The 23,609-nt window shown below is 38.9% G+C and overlaps 1 protein-coding gene across 11 annotated transcripts in view; it reads left to right on the top strand.

Annotated features, from left to right (window-relative positions):
• The window catches only part of cac (cacophony), an 80,336-nt gene that overhangs the window by 20,715 nt on the left and 36,012 nt on the right, over nucleotides 1-23,609 (top strand). The window lies entirely within an intron of this gene.

The following is a 23,609-nucleotide window of genomic DNA, read 5'->3' as shown; positions in this document are numbered from 1 at the left end:
TTTATTCTCATCTCACTCACGTTTTACGCTGAGCATGCGATTTTTGCACTCCGATTTTCGAATTCGCGATTTCACTCGCTCTCATTTCCTTGCGGCACTTGCGGCCAACGAGCTTTTTCCCCGCTTTTTACTTCTTTCTCGGCCTGCTCCCAGCGTTTAAGTTTCGTTCAAATTAAGAGGATTACACTCAGTTACGTGCGTCTTAAACTGGAAAAGTTGCATTTTATGGTAGCAAAAGGGCCTAGCTTGCCTGCGGTAACTTATGCAAATTACTCTTGTTAATTAACTGACAAAACGTGCCGAAATTAAAGGAGTTGCTGTATATTTAAGAAAATATATTATATATTTTCGAGTAAATTTCTGCTAAAAAACTTTCATCTATTTTTTTAAACGCTTTTTTAAAGGAGATCAATGCTTTATTTTTTAAATTCTTTAATATTGGTCTTACTAGAGTTTATTTTTAATCATAAGTCCTCGATTCTTTCCATCAAAATCAAATCAAAATATAATTATACGCAGATTTTTACATATTTTCAACCATAGCAAATCAAGTTTGAAAGTTAATAAGTTAAATTATTTATTTGTAAAAAGATTAATATATTTATGAAAACATGAAAAGACCAAGTTTAAAGTTCACGGCGCGTGTTAAATTCAATAAGACATTTTTTTACTTTTTCGAAAGCCATTTTTGAGGGGCCCATTTGAGGTTAGGCGTGCAAAAAGCTCAAGGTTTTTATTTCTGAAACATTGAACGAAAATTATTATGGTTGAGAAATAAGGAAAATTTCAATAAAAAGACTTCTACTACTTTAAGGGGATTTAGTATCCAATTTTTGCGGTTTTAGACTATTTTTACAAGCAATTTTCTTACCAAAGATATCAAATTTTCAAACGGTGGCAATTCTTAAAGAGGATCTGTAATTTTAAACTTTGATATTTTGATGTCGAGGATTTGATTTTGTTATGAATCATTTTACTGACAATTTTAGATTCAACAGTAAAAACAATAATTTGGAAACCGCAAGTAAAAATTTGGATTTGGCCGATAATGTACAAACCATTTTGCGCGTTTTAAAAATTGTGTTTTCGGCTCAAACAGAAGTGGCTGAAACGTTTTTAGATGGTTTTGACAGTTTTATAGATTTGTGGGCTCAAAAGACGAAACTTAGTGAGGAAAATTTCAAGTTATTTGCCGTCTAAAAGCCAGACGCGCAGAACAAATTTACCGAACGTCTTTAATTTGTTAATTTCCTAGCCCCTACATTTATCAATGATTCTATTTAGTTTATTATGTAGGTAAAGAACCTGTGAATAACACTCAAAATTTGGGATTTTTGAACCTTTCTCTCGAAACAGTTGTGAAAAATATTATCTTATGAACAAATATTTTTTTAGGGAGCAAGAGAATTGCTTTACTGTCGCCAACTTTCCGCATTCGCGATTTGCATAAGTTACATTAATGGTCTCGTTTTTAGCATAAACACAGAGCAGCAGAAAAATTTTTCGCATTAAGAATGATGGTGCTTCACCCGAGAACTAAGAAGGCAAAAAAGTGTAAAATCTTGAGCGGAAATTTTTACGACTCACTAAAAGAGTTGCCGGAGAGAAAAAGAGGTTTTTGATGGCGGCCGGCATGAAAACGCGGATAATTATGACATCGAGCAGACGTCCCACGGAAAAACGGGAAAATCGGGTGGGAAAAGGGGGCTGGCAAATTAATGTGTAATTATATCTCGGGCATCGAGAGAAGTGATTGGCCGGGTTGCTCCCCTGGGGCGGCCTTTCCTGATGAGATTCGCCGGCCCTAACTAAGTATGATGCCCTGCTCGAATAGTTCTGCCATAAAAATTCATACTTCGGCGGGGAAAAATTTGGCTTCGGCCGCTTTTATGGAAATTGCTTTGTGTTCTGCTGCGGCCCTTTATGCTTGGCGCAGCTGAAATATGAAATTTCACTTTCGCCGCCACACACGTTGTCGGAGCAGAACACATTCTTATTTTGTTTCATAGCACTGCGAAAGGGGATTATTATTTCGCCCCAGATCTTTGCCTTTTTTGCTCTGGCCCGGGGACGTGTTAAAAGACTCCCGGGATTTCCAAGCGACTGATTTCTTCCTTTTCTTTATTAGATTTTTTGTTTAACGTGCGTGACTTTAAGAGCATCAGAAAAATCCTTGTTTCAAATGCATAAACTATGTTCTAAGGTTTCAGCGAAAGCCCAATTTGCTGTAATTTTTTTTTAGAAAAGTGGATGGAAAGCTATTATGATTTTCAAATGGTGAGCACTGTTTGCCTACTTAAAATCTGATTTTATTTTACATCAAAGAATTTCCCCTGAAATTGTCGTACACCGTAAAATAGTTCTCGACTAAAGGAATCGAAATTTGCCAAGAAAAACAACAAAATTTGAATTTTCACTGTTGCAAGTTCCTCTTTACGTTTTTGCACGTTGTAAAACAAATTGATCAACTGCTTAATTGCAGCCAACATTGTAATAATTTTACTGTTGCCCTTTATCAATTCACTTTAATCGCTTGCCTGCCCTTTCAAAGCAAGAATTTGTCATGAAATAGCAATTTAGATCTTTTTCCGATGTAAAAGAAGAATGATAAAAGGGTTGTTTGTGCACGACCCTCCTCGACTGGCTTGTCTTGCTTTTGCTTCCCTTTCCCGCTAAGTCTGACTGCGAAATGATGCGCAGCGATTTTCATTGTTCGAAAAATTGGCCGTTCGCCGAAAATTGGACAGCCTCCAGCCGGAATGATTTTGCATTTATTTATATTGGCCCGCGCCGCGGGCGATTTGTCTCGGTCGAAAAGCGTGGCGGCGCCCTTTTTAGCCCCCGTCTCCTCCGCGAGAATAATATTCCGGAGCTTGTTATACCGTGCCCCTGCGTTGGAATTGCGCAATTTTCGCCGGTTTCCGCTCACGTGCGTGGAAAGCTAATGAGGTAATGAGGGGCTCGCGCAGGAATGCTGCTTTGTTTCGAATCAGGCAAACGTGGTGGCAAGTCACTTAATCGCCCGCCTTTGCCGCTGTTCTTTGATAAAAGGAAAAAAATAGTGTAACATGAGACCTGAACTCGCAGTGATCCAATTAAAGGGGCTCGCCCTATTGATTATCCGTCGGATTCCCTAAGCAGAGCCTTTTTTTTGTGACACTCGGTTAATTTTATATGGCTGTCTTATGTTTCGACATTTCTTTGTACGATTTCTATTTATCTCTTTTTTAAAGAGCAATGTAAAATGTGTCAAAATAACACCACCAAAAGCGGTGAAAAAAGGGTTGATCAAATAGAAAGATCGCACACAGCTCATTCCAAAAAATCAACTCCGCACAAAATTAGGATAGGAAAAAGCCATTTGGAAAGTTTTAAGACGGCACCACTGTCTGTTATCTATTGCAGCACACATAAATTCCATTATTTGCGTATGCCCCTCAACGTTCATACCGCCAAATGATGGTCTCCCCAGTTTTTTACGATTTTAATGCAATTTTCAGCTGCGATTTCATACTAAATCTTGCCACAGCGCATTCTACACTTCATATGATTTTTTATGTTCTGAATACAACAATCAGTCCAGCAGATCAGTCACTGGAGAAAAATCAGCAACCAATTTTTTATTAAGGAACATAAAAAAATAATTTTGAGTGCTGAATGCACGAAGGTTGGATTAAATCTGAAATCACTGCAGATTTATCTTAAAATTGTGAATATACAACGGTGCCATCTACTGGCAGCTTCAAACACCAAAGGCCTACACAAATTAAATTCAATCCTGTGTATATTTGGATATAAAAAGATTTTATTTTATGTGATAAAAACCAAAATTATTTCAGCCACTTGCGGTTTAGAAACAAGCCAAGAGTGACAATTTTTTGTCTTTAAAAATATTATTTCTACCTTTTTTTCATAAAGAGAATGTCTAAAAAGTGTAATGAAAGAAGAAATGAAGAATTTATTAGCTTCTTCAAATAGCCATTCAAAATGGCTAAAATGTTAGATTTTAGCATATGGTGATTGAAATAGGAGCAAAAGAAATAGTTGTTGAAATCTAGATTTCTTCGGTATTTTGCCACGTTTTCGAGCCTGATTTAAAATCCTCCTTTTCGTGAATTGTCAAAAAAGTTGGAAATTTTTCAATTTATCAAAGGAACTCAATTTTCAGCAGAAGTTTATCTTGAAAATAAATCATTGTTAAACATGCACTGAACAGGAAACAATCCTTAGAAACCAATTTAAAATTAAGTAAGACTGCAGAGGAATTTTGCAAAGATTCGATTCGGTTTCAAAGGTTTGTAGCCTCCCAGGGAAATAAGCTAATAATCTTTAATATTCAATGCTCACTACAATGTCAAAACAGCAACCGAATTGAATTTGCTTCAACCCTCGTGTGGTACATCTGCCTGGTGACGACCAGAATTTTCAAGGCGCTGGTTGATCAATCAACTGGGGGCGCATTTTTAACGTCGGCTGAGAATTATCTAAACTTGATCGCAGTTGGAGGGTGGAGCTCGCTCTTTGAAGGGAACACACAAAGCCCTGATTGAGAGTTAGAACAGCAGCGTTTGCTTTCGACTGAAGAGACGCGGCTTTCGGGTCTCTCAAGTCAGACACAATTCGCCACTTCTTAAAGTTTCATTGCCGGAGGGAAATAACGCGTTAATTTTGAAAGCCGCGTAAATAAAGTTTTATTCGCCCATCGACTGGGCCACATCAAAAAGTCATTAGCCAGTCCGAAATGCGAAATCGGCAGCCAGTGTTGACGAGAGAAGTCGGCCAAACGGGGGTCGATACTATCGATAGGCAAATCTTGTGCAGCCTCGCATTTAAAACACGGGCCGTGGGCTCTTTCTGCACGCCAAATTCAATAAGAAAGAAAGAGAGTTAGTTGTCCTGGGCTGCGGAGTGTAATTGCCGGCGCCTTATCGCTGATGAACTTCCTCTGGCGCCGCCGGCCACGGCCTGGTGCAGCTGGTTGCGTTCGCCGCCGCCGCCCGACAGCGCCGGCGTCTCCAGCGCCACGCGTTCGCCGCTGACTGAGGCCCTCTGCGGCTCGGGGCTGCACACTAGTTGCGCCCACCCTGCCTGCGCACCCCCATTTCGCATTGCCAACGTTTCTTCTTTGTCAGCAGTGCAAATCAGTACGCATAATTTGCATAGATATTGTTATTATGCGGATGCACCCTTTATGCAACTGGTGCTCGATGAGAATTCTCGAAAATCAAGTCTTCGTTCGCAGGGGAATTTTTTTATTAACCTGGAACCGCAGAAAGGAAAAGGAAAATTATCTGAAGATTAACCTAAATAATATACTAGATGGTTATTTTAATTTTATGAAATTAAATTCTCTCTTGAGTAGTTTTAAATTTTGATTGAACATTAATATTTAAAGCGTTTCAATATCTGCTCTCCTCCTTTGATAATTTATTTTATTTTAAGAATCAGCCAAGGAGAAAATTGTGAAACCCTCGACCATTTTCACCACCTTTTGTTGCTTTCTCGCTATTCAACTCGGCGCAGCGCCCTTTATTTTTCTCTCCTGTTTGCCGATGCAAATTTAATGAAGCAAATTGCGCCAGCGTGCCTAATTAACTGCTTGCATAAAATCGGTTTTGGCTGCAACCCTGGCGAAAAGAAAGCAGAGCTGCTCGGCTGAGCGGCAGGCAGTGTGTTACTTGGACACACATGTATTGGAATTAAATTTATTGAATGCAGTAGGGCAAGTCTATGTGCTGGAAAGTGGTGAAATGGCAACGCAGCCGTAGCTTAGTTCTCTGTCCCACGAAAGTTCTACCAACGTTTCCATTCTGTCACTGTTTTCCCGCCTTCCCACACCATTTTCCAGACGGACGTCGGTGAGAGAATCCGTAATTTTCGGCCTGGAAATAATTTTTGCGATTTTTTTAGGCTAATGCTAATTTTTGCCCTCTTAATAAGCGAGAAAAATAAAAATAAATGCTCAAAGAGGCATAAAGTGAAATGCTGATTTTTCTGGATTTAAATTTTCTGGCAGTTTTCCGCAATTTTTGGTTATAAAGATGAATTTTTGTTCAAATAATTTCGTATTTTCGTGGAAAAGATGCACCTTAAAATCTTCTAAATTGGTTTTAATCTTTAAAATATTCTTGTTTTATTCTTTCTTTACTTAATAAAATTTTATTTGATAAAGAAATAAATTTTTTACTAAATCTTGCTGCAGCTACAGATCCACCGTTTCCAAAGTATGCAAGCATCTCGTCCGGTCTGACGAGCGGGTTGCATAATCTCGAATTCGGCAGGCGTTTTCTCCTGGTCCTACGCACTCCTACGCAGTCTAAAAATTAATTGCGTCTGGAAATCTCCCACAAAACAACGTTCGTTTTAATCTGCAATGCATATAAAAAGACGGCGAAAGGGAAACAAACATGAGCTTTTTGCTAATTCGACTCTTGCGGTTGCAATTTTTCCTCGAAAGAGTCGGACGAGAGGAGGAGTGCGGACGCCATTGTGCTGGTGCTGTTGTTTCTGCTTGTTCTGAGAAGAGAAGTAGCAGAACTCGAGTCCGATTAGGCCAAGAAAAATTGTCAACAAAGAAGGCTGGCTCGAGTGAGCCGTGAGCGAGCGGGAGAGGCTGGCTGGCTGGGCGATTGATTTTCAGTGTTTTGCCAAGCAGGGCGGTTGGTATGCTTGCATGTCGACCCAGGAACGAAGGGGCTAGCGAGCCGAGAGAATGGCTGGTTTGGGCAAGAAGCTGCTGGAGTGAGTGGCACTGGGAAAGACCCACTTCTGCCTGGGCGAATTCGGCGAGCCGAGGCCGCGACAGTCGGCCCGAGAGTCGGGTGGCGGCGAGTGAGTGCGACAAGTGGTAGTGCTGGTGCTAGTGCGGTGACACAGTTTTCGGCCAGCCCCCGCTCTGTGTGGACAACGAGCGAGCGAGCGAGCGATGCGTCGGCCGCAATGCCTCGGACCGCAGCAGCGCCGCCGCCGCCTCCTCGGCCGCCGATTACGCCGAAACGTCGTCGTGTGTGCGTGATTCGCGTTTTTTGCTCAACACCAGCAGCACGATGAGGCCGCAGCAGCAGCAGCACTAGGCACGCATTCGACCCACTAACGGACTCGCGCGCTCACCGACCGACCGACTGACTCTCAGCAGCAGTCGAACACCCCGAACACAGGCAGGACTCGACGACTCGGACACTCCGCTCGCGGTGCCAGTGGTCCTCCTCCTCCTCCACCTCCTCCCCCAAGTTCAGTGCTCTTTCTTTCTCTCTCTCTCCGCGGTCAGTGTCGAATCTGAAGAAGACGCAACGCAACTCATCCGTGCTTCTGCTTTCCTCTCTCTCGACGAAATTACTCTCCAACATGGCGTCTTTTGTATTTGTGGCTTTTAAGGTTAGTCTCTCATCATCCTGCCCCTTTCCTCCGCACGAATCTCGACCGAGAGAAATGCCCCGGCCGGGCCGCCGACCCCCTGCCCCGGCCCTGCCCCCCTGCGCCGCTGGCCGCCCGTCCGCGGGCGGCCCCGATAAATCCATCCGGCTGCCGTCGCAGCAGCCGCCGAATTTATGAATGGACTCGTTCTTTCCCAACCACCGACTTCTTTTTCTCGCCCCGGCCCCTCAAGGGTTGCAGCTTGCGTCACGATCATGTACTCGCCGCCCAGTACATACATTTCGCATCGCACACGGCAGCGATTCATTCATCAGCTGAAATATTCATCGCCTTTTTCTCTCTCTATGTTTAGCGCGCGGCCCGCGATAAACTTGGCCCGCTGTTCTCACTTATTTAGCATTTATCGAGCGTGTTGTGTCTTCTTCCCAGCTTGCACGAGCGAAAGCGCTGGAAGGACACAGATTTCCGGACGGCCTGCCCTGATTTCCGCATCTCCAATAGGGCTGCTTTCATTTCTCGCTCGAGTGACTGGAATTCCGATTTATCGCGTCCACCCGAGCAGTCTCTGAACTAAAAAAAATATAATGAACGAAGTTTTAGTCGATGAAAATAACATGAATCTACAAAAAATCTTAGTTTTTAAATCTGATGAATTTTGAAATGAAAAACTAGCATTTCCATGAATTTTTAATTCAGGAATTATTGCTACCTCACAGGGTTCACCAACTGTGTAATGCGAAAATATTTTCTACGCTCAAAACGAGCCACATTTTTTCAATTAGATCGGAAACATGGGATGTTGCTCTAAAATATGGTAAGTGCGGGAAAAATTCCACATGTTTTACAAAAATGAATGGTCTTGTTTACTCAATCATTTTTAAATTTTAACTATAGAAAATTTAATTCTGGGCCCGTTTCGGCTTTGCTTTCCTGAGAAAAATCATCACAATTGGTGTTTCCCGTATTTCACTGTTTTGACTATTTCATTCGTGTGATAAACTATGTGTTTTTCCTTTTTATAAATTGATAATAGATTTAAATATAATTAAAATAGATTATGCTAGCTCCTAAAAGGTTTTAGCTAAAAAAGTTCAGGATTTTAGCCCTGAAATTCCACCAAATCACAGCAAAAGAAAGCAATGCATCGAGCAACACAGGTAAAACCTTATGAAAACAAAGTCGCCGGCCTTTTCATCCGTCGCGAGCAAAAGAGCAGTATTCACCGCATAAAAACTGAAATTACACGAGAGCATTAGCATTTTGCAGCGCAGCAGCAGCAGCAGCAGAAGCAGCAGCAGCAGCGGGGCTGGTTTCGTTGCAGTGCTCGCGGCCCACATAAATCGTTACACTTTCCCTAGCACTCGTGCGCTCGCTATGCCACTGCTGCTTTTTTATGCTGCTCGCTGCACTCGCTCGCACATTATTGCTGCACGAGCAACCGACGACGACTACGAATTTTAAAATCAATACGTGCAGAGAGTAAACACATGGGGGGCGAAAAACATGTTTGTGGTGCAGTGGAGTCGGCCGGCCGGCCGGCCGGCTGACGCGCAATCGATTATTTCACATTCCAGCAATCAGTGCGCGCGGAAAGCAGGAAAAGTGCATGAATCACTTGGCGCCGCGCGACTTGTTGTGCCGCCGCCGCCGCCACCGCCGCGAGCGTTGCCCCCTCGCGCACTGATTTATTTCCAAGCAGCCGACACACGGAATCCAAATTAATCACGCCGATCTGCGCTTCTGACAGCCCCCGACCATCCCCTCCGGTAAAAAATGCTAAACGGCGCGCGCGACACTTGTTTTGGCTCACCCGCAGGTACTGAGACCGGGAAATGTGTCGACACAAATCGCAAAAAGAGCATAGATCAACGAAACTGTCGCCCGGAGTAATAACCATAAATATTTATTTAAGATCTTACAGAGGAAGATTTAAATAAATCAAATTTTGCCTTTTGTTTATTTTAAGGCTTTTAATGAAATAGTTCTAAAATTTGAAGAAAAGAGGCTTATTAAAAATTGAATTTACTTTTGGAATTGTTTGCCTCTGGTTGAATTTCACATCAATATTAAACTTTAATAAAAATATTATTTAAAGTGTACTCTTGTAACGCATAAGATATTTTGTCTATTTTAAATAATTCAACTTAATTTATTAATGTATGATTAAAACATATTTATATCAGCCAATAGAGAAATTATACACAAACAAATTTTCAAAAATAAATTAAATAAACCTAACATAATTTTTAACTAAGTAAAAACGCAGTTAATTAAATTTTCCATGGAGATTACCAAATGCAAAATAATTTAGCCTATTTTTCTTATTTAACGAGGGAACGCAATATGAACGCAAATTGCATCTTTTTTTCAACCTTAAATGGCAATTCAAAAATCATCTTTCGACCCCCGATTGAGATCTTTGCACGACTGCATTAGCGAATCCAACTACAGCTCAATCACTGCAGTCAGAAGTGGGGCGAGTAACAGTCGAACAAACAGTAAATAACACGAAAAAGTGCGTTCTAAATAGAAAGAAAAAGGCAGGCTTTCGCGGATGGAGACGAGATTCTTGGCAGACTGCTCTCGCCCGGCGATTTCCTTTGCAGACATTCAATAGTATTTTGGAGTGGCGCCAGCCGCGAAAGAGAGCAGAGAGATTGCTAATTGCATTTTGAGCTATGTAGATTTATTTTCTCAAAGAGCACCAGATCGCTCATTCACCAAATCAGAAAAAAACACATTCAAGAGCACTTTTTCTGTGGTATGGAAAGCCAGATTAATTTTTATAAGTTAAAGATTTGATTTATTACAAAAATTTGATCGATTGCTCTCTTAATATTAACTTTTTTAAATTAAACTAGCAGCAAAAAACCTTGACTTCAGAATTGATAAATGTGTGTATTTTTTCCTCCCAGTTTCATGGTTTGAATAGAATTCAGCACTTAAATTTGAGACGCTATTTTTTTCTGTTTTTAGATTTATAATCATTTCTTTTCTATTCTTCCTCGATCGAGACAAAACTTTTCCATGACTCGTCAGCATTTTTCCGTGGGATTTCCTGAGAATCACATGGCCATGCAGAAACATTATTTGATGTTTTTATTTCCCTTTTAAATAACCCACTGCTAATTCTTGTGGTATTTTCGTCAGGATTTCCGGCTAAAGTGGTCGTTCTGAGAGTTGGAAGGAGCCATTTGATGGATTCTCTTCAGATAATTAACATTTAAATGTCTTAAGTAACGGAAACTTAGTTATTGCGTGACTTTTCTACAACAATTCTTGTTAATTTACTTCATAGAAATTATTATTTTTTTCCAGCCTGAAATTAATGACAGAGCATGAGGGTGTTTCAATATTTAATAGCAAAAAATCTAATCTGATTTTTCTGCATTTTGCCATTTTTCATTTATATTTTTTAATACTTTAAATTTAAATTTTCATATACAAATTTTAGAAAAACTGACGGCTGAATTTAATTTCTAAAAATTTTAAACAGTAATTTTATTGTAAAAAACTCACTATATTATGGAAATTTAAAATATAAGCAATGACTTTGCCGTAGAGTTTGCATTTTTTGTAATAAGCTTGATCGAGATGTCGGATTGTGGATTTAGATTTGAATATTTGATGTTTCATAATATGACCTAAAAATAATCTACAGCGAACTGAATTCTAATTTTAATGGAATTTTTCGATTAGAATTTTTTATACTCTTTTTTGCGATAAAATATGACCTTTATGGGACGTCTAGAATCAGGCAAAATGCGAAAAAAATATTCACAGTCCTGCAATTTCACGCAATGAAAATTTGGAGCTGTATGGAATGAAATCAAAATATTTAGGCTAAAAAAGTACTTGCATTTTAGTTCAGATCTATAATTAGGTCAAAAATTGGCTCTTAAACCAATAAAAAACAAGCTGATTTTGCTCTTCTTCTTAAAAAAAAAAATAATCACCAGTACAAAAATGTCCACGAGTCGATATAATATAAAAGCAGCGACCCTCTTAATTACACGGGAACACAGTATCCGAGTGGGACACAAAAAAACGAAAAAAATAGCGGTGCACGTCCTAGTTGAGCGAGTCACACGCGCGGCTTGCATATCAACTGGTGCCATTCTTGGGGCGGCAGTGCGCCCGCAACAGCATTTCTGCATGAGCTGTTTCAGCGCCGCCGCCACCGCTGCCGCCGACTCGCTGCTCTTCTCCGCACTCCGCACGCGTATATAATAATGTGTGGGACTGCCTGCCGCCCGGCCACCCGCGCACAAAGGGAGACAAATGCCCCGAATGCCGCAGCGTTAAATATACGCACTTTGCTTGTCGGGCTTCGCCAAATGAGCGAAATGCTGTCTGCAAAACGCGCTCACACAAATATGTAATCCTCGGTCGGCCGGCTGGCTCGCCCTCCGCGCCAGCCAGCCAGCCTGCCAGTCACCCCCTCCCCAGAGGGTGCAAGTGTACTGCGGTTTGCCTCTACTTTTGCGTCACTCACTAAATCTCGTCGCTCGTGAAAAAGCGGCTCAACTGCCTTTTGATCCGCCTCACGTGCATCGCGTCTTTTCTCCTTTTTCCCGATTCATGCGCCCCCGCGTTTCCGTCTGCTGCGTGTTTATGAAATTAGGTCACCGTTGCCCACTCGCCCCCTAAAATACTGTTTTTTTTAGATTCTAAATCGCAAACTGTGTTCATTGGTAGGTCTAAGCGGGAAAATTCGAGCAACTTACGTTGTCTTTAATTTTTAATGTTTTTCATTTCAAAGCAAAAAAGTGACCTTTAAAATTGTAACATATTCAAATTCAAAATTGAAGTTAAATTGTTTTCTAATTTCCGAAACCGTGAACTGACTGCACTACCGTAAATTCGCAAGAGAGGAGATTCGTGTTTATTTTTAGGAAATTTGCTCTTAAAATCACATACATCAGCAATTTTGAAAAATTATTAAAATGAAACTTATAATTTTTTAAATTTTATCTGTACCATCCTCATTCTCGTCGGATAAATCTTGGAATAATGTGAATTAAATTTAGTTGCTGCTTTTTATTTGTTCTGTGCAGCTTTGAAAAATAAAATGCCTACGAGATTTCATTGATACTCTCTTTTTGAATTGTATAAGGCATATTTTTTTCCTTAAAATTATTTTTATCATATTATATTGGATTTAAAAAAAATAATATTTTTAATTGATAAATATAAAATAATTGTAATGTTTAAAATAATGATGAGACGAATCGATTTATGAGTCGTTTTTAAACATACAGTTAAAGCTTTAACAACTAACCAAAGAGCAGATCTCACATTCTGAAAGCTAAATAAATTTCTTATTATTCCTAACTATCCTAATTTTCTAGCAGTTGATATTATACATTCTTCCAGAACAAATATGAAAATAAAATCACCTTCGTGATTTATTAAACGATCCAATTTAATTTTTGTCGAACGTGAAAAAAGGCTCAGCAAACTCTCCAGTTGAAGGAATGGGAAAAGTTTATTCTGGACGCAATTCCCGTTTTTTTTTCCTCCGCATTGGATTGAAAATAGCATTTCACCCGGCGCCACTCTTTTCGGAACAACACACAACGTGCAGCCAAGCACATCATCAAAGGGCCGCTATTTTCGTCTCTCGTTCGTTCCATGATGTCACGATGTGCATGCACATTAAATTATTGCCGCCACCGATGGCGGCGGCGGCGGCGGAGGCGGTGAACGCGGTCTCGATCCATATTATGCACATACTATATTTTCCCAGGCCAGCTGTTGCATACCCAATCAATAATTAAGTCGTTTAAATAACTCTCCAACTGGACGAGTCAGCAAGAAAAATCTTTGCGTCGCATGATTAAAACCCCCTGTACGTGAAATAAATTGTGCTTTGCGCTTAAATTCTAGGGAGAAATGTTTCTACAAAATTTCAGATGTAAACTAGTTAAATTTTAATGTATTTTTGTGTTACGTAATCAATGCAGGTGAACTGCTTTTAAGCAAATTGATAAAAAAAAATTCAGTGTGAAATCATCAAATCAATATAGTATATAAAGTATTGAAATTTTTTAATTATCAAATACCGCATCGTTCTGCTGACAGGAAATTAAAATTGAATAATTAATGGTGAATTTTGTTTTAATTTTCGCAGCCTGAACTCTTGAAATTTAATAATTCAAGAGAGTAATCGAAATTTAAAAATAGGTTTTTGTTCAATTTTAGATGAAATTATTGAATAGGACGAATCGATCGATGAGCTTGATACTCGGAGTAAAATAGAAATTTTCCTTCAAAGGGTTGCTTTCTAGGACCTATAAATTATATAATCTTGATTGCATGCAGAACAAAAATCTTTTAACGACATGAAATGAAATTTGGTGGAGGTGTTGTTCTATAATTAACTAATGTTGGTTCAAAAATGTATATTTGCGATTTTTAAAAAGGTATTTTTTTAGAGAAGTATAATTTTTGTTCAGATTGAGGAAAATTCAAAATGTTGGTGTCAAAAATCTTCTACGTTAGATGCCCAAAAACAGTAACTGTCGAAATGTGTGCTCAAACTAATTAAATTTTCTACAAACCAAAACGTATAGCATTCGAAAAGTTTCCTTGTGAGTTAGCAAGGAAGCATTTGCATGTTTGAAACGCGTGGGTCTGGGGCTTTGCCGCGAAAATCGCCATAAGTCATGGCCTGCTGAAGACCCGCCACTCGGCCTAATTGGCAAGCACTCTGTTTAGCCGCCCCCGCGCGTCTGCCTCGGGGCAAAAAACGGGCAGGAGCGGTTTGTCCATTAAAGGGTGGCGCATTGGAGCAGTAATAAAACAGCATATCGGCCGACGCAATAAATTGCTGCTGCAGAAAAAATGGGCTTGCTCGCTCGCTCGAGTCGAGTCGAGCACAGAGAGAAAGAGAGAAAGAGAAAGAGAGAGAAAGAGAGGGAGAAGTGGCTGCTGCTGCTGCTGCCGCTGGATAAATAGTTGGGGATGCGAGTGGTGACACAAAGTCTGGCCGGCCGCATCTGCATTGTGCGTACGCACTGTCTCGAGGACACTTTTCGCCTCTCTCTCTCTCTCTCTCTCTTTCTCTTTCTCTTTCTCTCTCTCTCTCGCGCGCCGGCCAGAAAATGAGGCTGCTTTCCGTGATGAATTGCAACCCCCTTCTTTGCCTGCTCTTGTCTCGGCTCTCTTGTTCGGCTAATCCACCCACTGGCGCTCCTGACGCGTCCCAACCTCCATTAATCTGATTGATTGCGGATGTGTCGGGCCACTTCCTTAACCAAAATGAAGCCATTGCGAATTTGCAAGCTAACAAAGGCTGCAATTATTTGAAAAATGCTTACAAAGGTTTTTAATCCGAAAATTGTGGTGCATTTTTTTGCTAAAGTTTAATAGCTCGTGATAAAAAAATGACATTTTGCCAAAAGAATAGATCCCGTTTTTTATGGTAGTTCAAAGGTCTAAATGTTCTTGGATTCAAACTGTTATAATTACAGAATTTGCTCTAGCACTCATAACTGCTACATTATATAGCCAATTAAGCGTGAACTTTTTTGAGTAGTTGTGTATTTGATTTTTTGAAATCATTTATGAATTAAAATAATAATAATTTTGTCAAATTTCATGATTTTAACTTAGAAGCTTTTGAAGTCGTAGAAATTCTCCATAATTTGATAATCAAACGCCTATAACTCAAAAACCGTGAATATGAGCGAAAAATGTTCCTTCTGCAAATTTTAATCTATTTTTATATTACTTTTTTTGTAAAAATATATGCTCGCTTTGTTAACGACCTGAGTGTAACTTTAATATCGACAGCTATTTTCCAGATACATATTCGAATTGGAAGTGGTTTATCAATTATTAGACTTTCATTTTAAAATGTGATTTAAGGAAGATCTTTTCTGGAGAGCTGTGAAAAATTTTATATCGTTGGCTTTAGCTAGCGGTTTGATTGAATTGATTATTAAAATTCAGCCACGACTCGTTTCCACATTGAGAAATAATACAAAAATTAAGCTATTAATAAAATAAAATAAAAATACCAAAACATAATTTTTGTCCCATATTCCTTCAGATTTGCACAGCTTGAATATATATTTTTGTATTTGATTTCAATCCTCCTTGACAATAGTGCGAGGCTTGTAATTACAGTTATTCCTCGTTATAAAAACTATAATGCATGGTTTGTGCAGTTGGACGATGCTTTCCACCCTTTGAAATAATAAATTTATATTATTATTTAAGTTAGTTACATTAAAATATTTTAATTTGTACTTTTTCAAACACAATAGATATTTTAATTTTATTTATTTTAAATACTAATTTAAAGATTTAAAGCAATTTAACATTTATTTTATTTATTAATTATATGTTGTTTAAATGAACCTTATATGTAATTGACAACTTTGATCTTTTTGCTAGTTTTAAAATTGCTGGCTTTGATTTAATTTTTTTATTTATACCAAGTGGTGCTGTTCATAATTGTCATTCAATTTATAAATAATAATAATTGGTGTGATTGTGAATGCTGGTGCTCGGATTCCATTTAATTTACATGAAATACAAGATATAATTAATGAGCAATAAAACTGAAATAGATTTCAATGAAGGATTGAGAATTAAATTGTATAACTAATCAAGTACTTAGGAAAGGGGCCACTTTTCACCAGTCCAGTGTGTGATTTGAAAATCCCTCTCGCCGCACAGCCTTATTATACGCGCACTGGCAGCCTCTCGAGAAAAGCAAACAAGAGTTGGGCCGTTTACTCCATCGCACTCGAGCGGCTGTGAAGTTGGCTCGCGCAGCCCCTCTGTTTCAGAAGGAAAAATTTTCATCCCGGCCGCCTCAGTAAATTCGATCGGGTGGAAAAAAGCAGCACGAAGCCGGTCAGACGGAGACTGACTGACTGATCGCGGGACAAAAAGCGCGACAAGTCGTCGCTTGTGCAATCTAAAATGCCGCGACACGACTGCTGCTTCACCACTGGGGAAATTGATCAAGTAAACCGACCGGCAATGCACTCATTACGTAACAGCAACAAACACGGCCCAGCACGAATATTTTTTTCTTTGCCTACAAGGAATAAAGAGGATTTATCTGTCGTGATCGAGATAAATGCAAACAAGAGGCAGACTGCATTTCAGCTCGATTGAAATGTCAGACTTGGTATTCAGAACAATAAAATGATTGAACACATGAGGTGCAGTTTTGAAATGAAAATAATAAAGATATTGATTTTCGTGTTGTATTTAACATACAGCTAAACGGCAAAAATTAAAGATAAAATATTTATTGTAAGGATTGCACTGCATTTAAATTGATCTTTAAACTCTATAGCGGTAGCGGCTAACTTCCCCTATGTTCCCCTGAAATTTACTATGAACCAAGACAAAACGCGTTTTCTGCTTGGAACAATAATCAGATCGATTTTTAAATCTCAACATTTAAAAAAACTACCAAATATCACGATGAAGGGTGGCTTTTGTGACAGTAATTTTCGTTATCAAAATTAAATTAGGTTTTTGCAAAAACCAATAAAATCTTGTGATAGATTTTGGAATAAATATACATAGCAACCTAGCTCTATTTGGATACAGTTTCAAAACACCCAAATTTATGATAGGTTCCATCAAATATTTAAAAAAATCATTTGAAAATCTAGACATATATTTTTCAATTTTCTATAATGTTTTTTCTGTGATAACTTTGAGTCTGATTGGTGTAATTTTATTCGTTTTTTCATGAGCCAATAAACCTGATCAAAAATCAAGCTCAAATTTGGAGTCTCTGACGAGGTCATGCATTAAGAGTGCAATTGCGAAGTAAACAATTCAAATTAATTTCAATTGTTGCCCTGTATTCATTCACTTTAAAGGCTCTTAGAATCAAACAATTTGACGATTTTATTTTACTAGAAATAAAAATACCAGATTTAAAACTTAAAGACAAGATTTTTCATGCAAATTATTGTTTGGCTTACTTGTCACAAAACCAAATTGTACGTTTGAAAAACTGTCACAGATCTGAACAATTTAATTAGTCACTACAGAGTGGCGTCAATCTTGTAAATCAGGGTGTTTTTAAAATTAAAGCTTATATTCCAATTTTATTGGTTCACATTAATTGTTTTAAAATCATGATTGGAATACAGGCTTAGGATTTCAGTCAATGGCGACGACAATATACTATTTATTTTATCGAAATTAGTATAGTACATCGAATATATAGAATCCTTTAATTACTATTTAAAATATGACGTCTCAAAACCGACTGTTTGGACAAAAATATAAAATAAATCGCCAAAATATAAACCACGAATTTGTGATCAATTGTTGAATGATGCAAATAAATTGAGGTTGTTTAATTATATCTTCAACTGAAACATAAAATGATAATATTCTATAAAATAAATAATAGTTTACCACTCAAACTGCCAACGTTTTTCCTTAAGAAAAATAATTAATTAAATATGGAGTTTTCTGACCCTCCGTAGCAATTTTTTGAAGCAAACGAATAAGACACCGGACATTACACGTTGTACACAATGTTCGTCTTTTTTGCCATCTATAGTTTTGGCTGTCCACAGCGTACCTTTTCCAGTGTTTCATTCTTCTTCTGTGAAGGTATCCTCGAGTACATACTTCGTTTAATTATGTTTTTTGTCTTCACAAGGGATTGAAGAAATCCAAATTGTCAAGAAGTCTTGGATTGATTTTTCAATTGTAAGGTGTGAAATTTAATGCCATGTCCCACAGCAAAAACTTAAGTCTGAAAACGAAAATTTTAGCTGTGTAAGTCAGATCGATCAATCAACTAATGAAACTAACTCTTTGGCAGTTAAAAATTACTAAAATTCCAAGCATTTAACGTGAAAAATGGCTGCCGGGACGAGTTAATCGCGGGGGGAAAAACTCACCAAAGATTGAAAACAAAAAAATGCAAAGAAAGTAGAAAGGAAGAAAAGTTGGTCGCGGCACGGGCGGTTGGCGCGTGCGAAAGCCGGCCCGGCGGTTTTAGCGGCGCGCGCGGTGCGAGTGTGGCGCGGGAGCAGCAAAAAGGGCCAGCCTGAGTGAGGCAGTAAGCAGGCCAGGCCTGGGGTTCTGTCAGGCAGGCACAGAGCACACCAACCAACCGAATTATCGATCGCTGCATTCGCTTGGTTCTCGCGCGCGCCTCGCCTCGCCGCCGTGCCCCGTCCGTCCGTGTGCGCCCGCCCGCCCGCCCGCTCTCTCTCGCTCTCTCTCGCCAGCCAGCCAGCCTCCGACCCACCGGCCCCAAACAACCCTCTTTGATTGCCACGTGCGCGGACCCAAATCATAGCCAATGACCCTTGGATAGACAATAGCGAGAAAATTTCAATTGTTGCTTGAGAATGCGCAGACACGTTAAAACTCCTGTAATTGGAAAACCTTGATTTAAAAAAATCATTTATTTAATCCATGATTAAGATAAGCTTTCAGAGTTTTGATAGTAAGAAAGGTCCAGGCTTGTTGCTCTCTTTCTTTCAAAGATTGAAATGTCAGCCAAGTAATTTTTATACCTTTTGTCACAAAATTATTGGTCTTTTTTGCAAAATTGGTTGGTGGAAACAAGTAAGTGCACTTAATTTTTTCATATTAAACTTTATCTTATTTAAATAAAATATTAGGTCTTGTCTAATAAGTAGATAATTTTCATTTTTTTTATGATCTCACCAATTTTTATTTATCAAATATTCTACTCTACCTTGGTCTAACTAAAGCAGCTATACTAAATGTATAATGTATCGAATTTTTCTACTCGTTGGATCACATTTTGACATACAACTGTGCCTCCTCTGTCCGCAGTATGTGATATTGATAAAAAATTTATCTTTGGTAGAAAACCACACGTAAAATGAAAGTATCCCCTTTTTCTTTTTGTACAAAAAGGTTTGGTTTAAGTGGTTCCATCCCAAGGGTAAGTTTAATTATGTACATAAAATAATTTACGTAGAAGGAAAAAAGGAGCCATAAGAAGTCAGTTCTAAAAATTTGGTTTAATTATTTCTAACCATTAATTAGCTATTTTTATTTTCAAAGCCAAAGAAAAAATGACAAATCGGTGAATTCGTAGTAATGACAACTTGTAAAATACCATAATTGCACGAGAAACTGGCTTTCCAGCAATTTCTGAGTAAAGTTTTCTCTCCTTAAGGGTTGTTAAGTACCACCACGTTTGCCATCAAGCACTGGACAAAGTGTTATGTTTGGTTTAAAAAGTTTGGAAAACAAAAGAAAATACAACACTGTAAAATCTGACGCATTATTATCCTTACTACCCTGAGCATTGATGACGTCACACCGTACTGGCTGTTCTCTTTGACTACGGCAAACGCGCTGGTCGATACCAAAAAATTCCAACTGCATTCTTACTTTCGGAATTTTAAGCTTCACATAATTTTGTTCATTTCTTTGACACGAACGTCCTTTAAAATCAACTTTTAACTGGTGATTTTAGTTTCCTCGTTGAAACAAATATAAAGGAAATATTTTTACTACTAATTCAACCGTAAAACATGTTCCTTTGACAGTTTTGGACCTCGTGCTGCATTGCATTTTATCTAGCTCATTTCATACAGAGCCAATGTGGCAACAAAATCATAAAGCAATTCGAAGCAGTGATCATTGTGAAGTGAGTGCTGATATATTGGTTACTTGTGCGTCCAGTGCAGGGGATCGGAAATATGCCAAGGTTGCGTCCGCAGTGCCTTTTTCAATACGCCGCACTGAGTTGGCGGCGATGAAAGTTCAGCGCGCGCGGAGGAAAGTTCAGCGAGCATTGCACACTCACATAGAGAGCGGTGAAATGCAACCCGTGCAGTTGCGAAATAGGACACAGGCCGAGTTGCATGCAGTCGCGATTAACCCAGTGAACTAGTTTACTTTGCACGCCGCGCGCCGTGTGCACCGCCGAGCATCTCGCCCTGCTCTCTCTCTCTCTCTCTCTCTCTCCCTCGCGCGCGCTGCAGAAATGGATCACAAATTGAACTATTTTATGCGCACATGAATTTCAAAGTTTATGGAGGAGCTGACACGAGAGTGCTTCTCATGAGGATGCTTTAGAATTTAAATTGTACTCCTCGCCTCAACTCGCCTCGCCGTGCAGTTGACTTTTTTCTAAATGGGAGAGAAACTGGGCTAGAGATATACACACACACTCAGTCAGGTAGGCCACTTGTCTCGAGAACGCGCATTTGCCTCTCTTCATCTCGATGGAAAATGTTTATTTTTCACCTTTTCTCCCTGATTTTTGACAAACTGCCGCAGCACTGCCCTTTTCAAATTCATTTCAGCAAAATTAAAAAAATGCGCACTGTTTGGCTCGACCTGCTGACACAACCGAAATGGTACACATTCATCTACGCTACGTGCAGGGATTCAAACATACAAATGCATTTGTAGTTTTCAAAAATGCTTAAAAATCGTGTCTTAAAATCATTTATCATTCCAACTACCTAGAAAACAATACGTTGAATTTAACTGAAAGTCATTTTATTCCAAGTTGTAAAATTAAAACGGTCGATCTTCATTTACATTTATAATTTCTCATTCTGGCAAGTTTTGGCGTCACAGTAATGCACTATTATGTGGTTAATTAACACAATAATACTCATTAGTTTTAGCATTTCTTGCTTAGAAGCTGAGATGTGGTTGACTCAGTGTGATTTTCAATAATGTGAAACATCCTTATGTAAAAGATTAGCAATTTAGCAACCGCAAACCTCAACATTTGTTCATCTCCCAATAAAAAATTGCATAACGTTCGATTCACCTTGGTAAGAAGAAGGTAATTGAAGTAGTCCAAAGGGACCATCAATTCAGCCTGCCTTTTCACCTTCTATGTATTCTACATGAAAAATTTAGATTTTAGTCACAATCAGATCAAGCAATTACGTAGGAAATTCTAAGATGAGTTTTAAGTCATGCGTTTTATTAATTTACGGCTCATAGAAGCTGAGATTTGATTTTATTAACTGCGCTTGAAGCACCAAATTACTTGTTCAAAAGAGCAAAATGAACTTTAGAATGATTAGATGATTATTTTTATGTCTGTCGTACACCTTTGGTGTTTCTTAAATAAATATATATAAAAATTTATTTAGTAAACTTACGCATTTAAATATAAAAATATCTTCAGTTAAATACAATTTAAAATGCTGCATATTTGTATTTTTTAAACGTTGTAAAAACATATCGATCTAGAGAATGATGAAAACGACAACAATTTGTAGAATGTGACAAAAATATGTATCTCTAAAATTTGCAAAAATTGGATCAAACACAAATAAAATCTAAAACCTTAACGGATCAACCTAATTTTCATGAATTTAATGAGTCTTTTTGTCATCAATTTTTAAACAAGTCATGGATTTTGAGACTTTTCCTTGCAAGCTTTTTGTCATTTCATGCACCTTTGATACAGTCCAAAAATTAGAGCCAAGATTCTTGTTTTATGGATTTTGGTAGCATTAAATATTTTACATTCTGTGCTCCACAGTATGATAAAATGTTCTCTCATAATTGATTAGCTATGTTTCGAGTAACGATATAATTTTTGCATTTTGTACTATTTTTTGTAGTTAAAAAGCTGCAAATAAGCAGCTGACCGAGCACCAGCCAGGAAGCGTTGGTCGTTGAGTTTAGAAACAACTCATATTTAAAAAAAAATCATCCAAGGACGACTCATAGGTGATAATTTCCTCTTAATTGGTTAAATGGGTTAAAAAATAAATAAAAAACGGTTTAACACGGTTACATTTATTGCAAGTAAAAATTAGACGGCGCTGGTCAAGAGGCCATGAAGCAATTATGGAGCGAGCAAAAAAATCAAATTAAAAGGTGCACGAGAGTGTCGGCCGCGGGGGAACGTATGGCGGCCAATTCGGGCCATAAAGCAGTAAAGCGGCGGACTAGCACACGTCAATAGACGCCGTGTCGGCGGTGGCGGGTGGCGGGCGGCCGGGCGGGTAACGTGATTCCGCTGAAAGGAGGCATAATTGCGCGTGGCGAAAGTTTTGTGCGTCGGAATGTTAATGGGTGCAATTAAAAAGGCGTCCATCACGGCGGCGAACACGCGCCGCGCACCGCTCACAGGTGGGCGAAAATGGCGGCCGCGGCGCCGCGCTTCGGGAAAAGCGTCAAAGAAGCAAGACTGCTCTTTGTTTGCGCGCTCTAATTATGCCAAGTAACCACGGGCCTTTTAATCTGCCGCTGGAAATTGTCCCCGATGATTATTGTTATGAAAATAGCGCGCGGCTCTGCTTTTTCCTTTTTGCTTTTCCCCCGAGTGAGTGTGAGCGCGCACGGTTGTTATTTCGTCGCCTCCGCGAGCCGCACCTCGGGGACGCTCGATTGGGCTTTGCAAATGGAATTATGCGAGTTCGCGCTTTTTCCCCTCGGTTGGCTTCGAAAATTCGAATGGCGCTACGTCCCTCGTCAAAGGCAGCCAGCGCCTTGTTTGTCGTTTCGCCAACTACCACTACATTCGTGTAACAATGAATTTCGCCCATTGTTTTGAGTTGAATAAAAGATAAGGATCAAATGAATGACGGAGAGAGTGCTGCGACCTTTAAAAAATATAACTAGGCTTGTGGACGTGGACGGGCGGGCGAGAACCGACAGCCGAGAGCTGCAGGCACCACCACCACTGTGCTCTGGCCTGCTAACATAATGGAAGGGACGAGTTTTAATGCTTTCTCAACAAAAATATGATTGTTTGAGTAATATCCTAGAGGTTTTGCACTGATTTTAAAGCTTGTCTGCTAAAAATTTAAATAATAAGATAGCTCCAGCCAAAACAATTGCAATACAACACAACTTTTTTGAGAGGTTGAAAGGCGAATTAATGCTTTAAGAATTGAGGAGTATAATGACTGCATATTTATTTTAAACAAAAATCTATATAAAGTTTCGACAATTTTTTTGCGGGTAAAAATAGAAACCTGAATAACGTGGTTATCGGTTAGTTACTTGGTTTTTTTAATTCGTTTCAAGTGGATTGATACGGAACAACTTCAATTTGAACAATAATCTCTGCAATGTGCAAGAAACAAATTAGGACTCAATGCGTAACAATTAAATTTCAGATTTTTCTAAATTTCTCAAAACGTTAAACGGTTTGTCAATTTTATTGTCGCTTGATTTCGATTCCTCTTGTCACAATTTAGCCATCTAAAAGCGAGTTGTGAGCAAAATTTCCCCCTTGTGATGAAATAAATTAAATTTTAATTTTC

This window comes from Cloeon dipterum, chromosome 4 (assembly GCF_949628265.1).
Source record: "Cloeon dipterum chromosome 4, ieCloDipt1.1, whole genome shotgun sequence".
Classification (NCBI taxonomy): domain Eukaryota; kingdom Metazoa; phylum Arthropoda; class Insecta; order Ephemeroptera; family Baetidae; genus Cloeon; species Cloeon dipterum.
The sequence above is the reverse complement of the archived record's forward strand: the minus strand, read 5'-3'. Positions and strand labels throughout refer to the sequence as shown.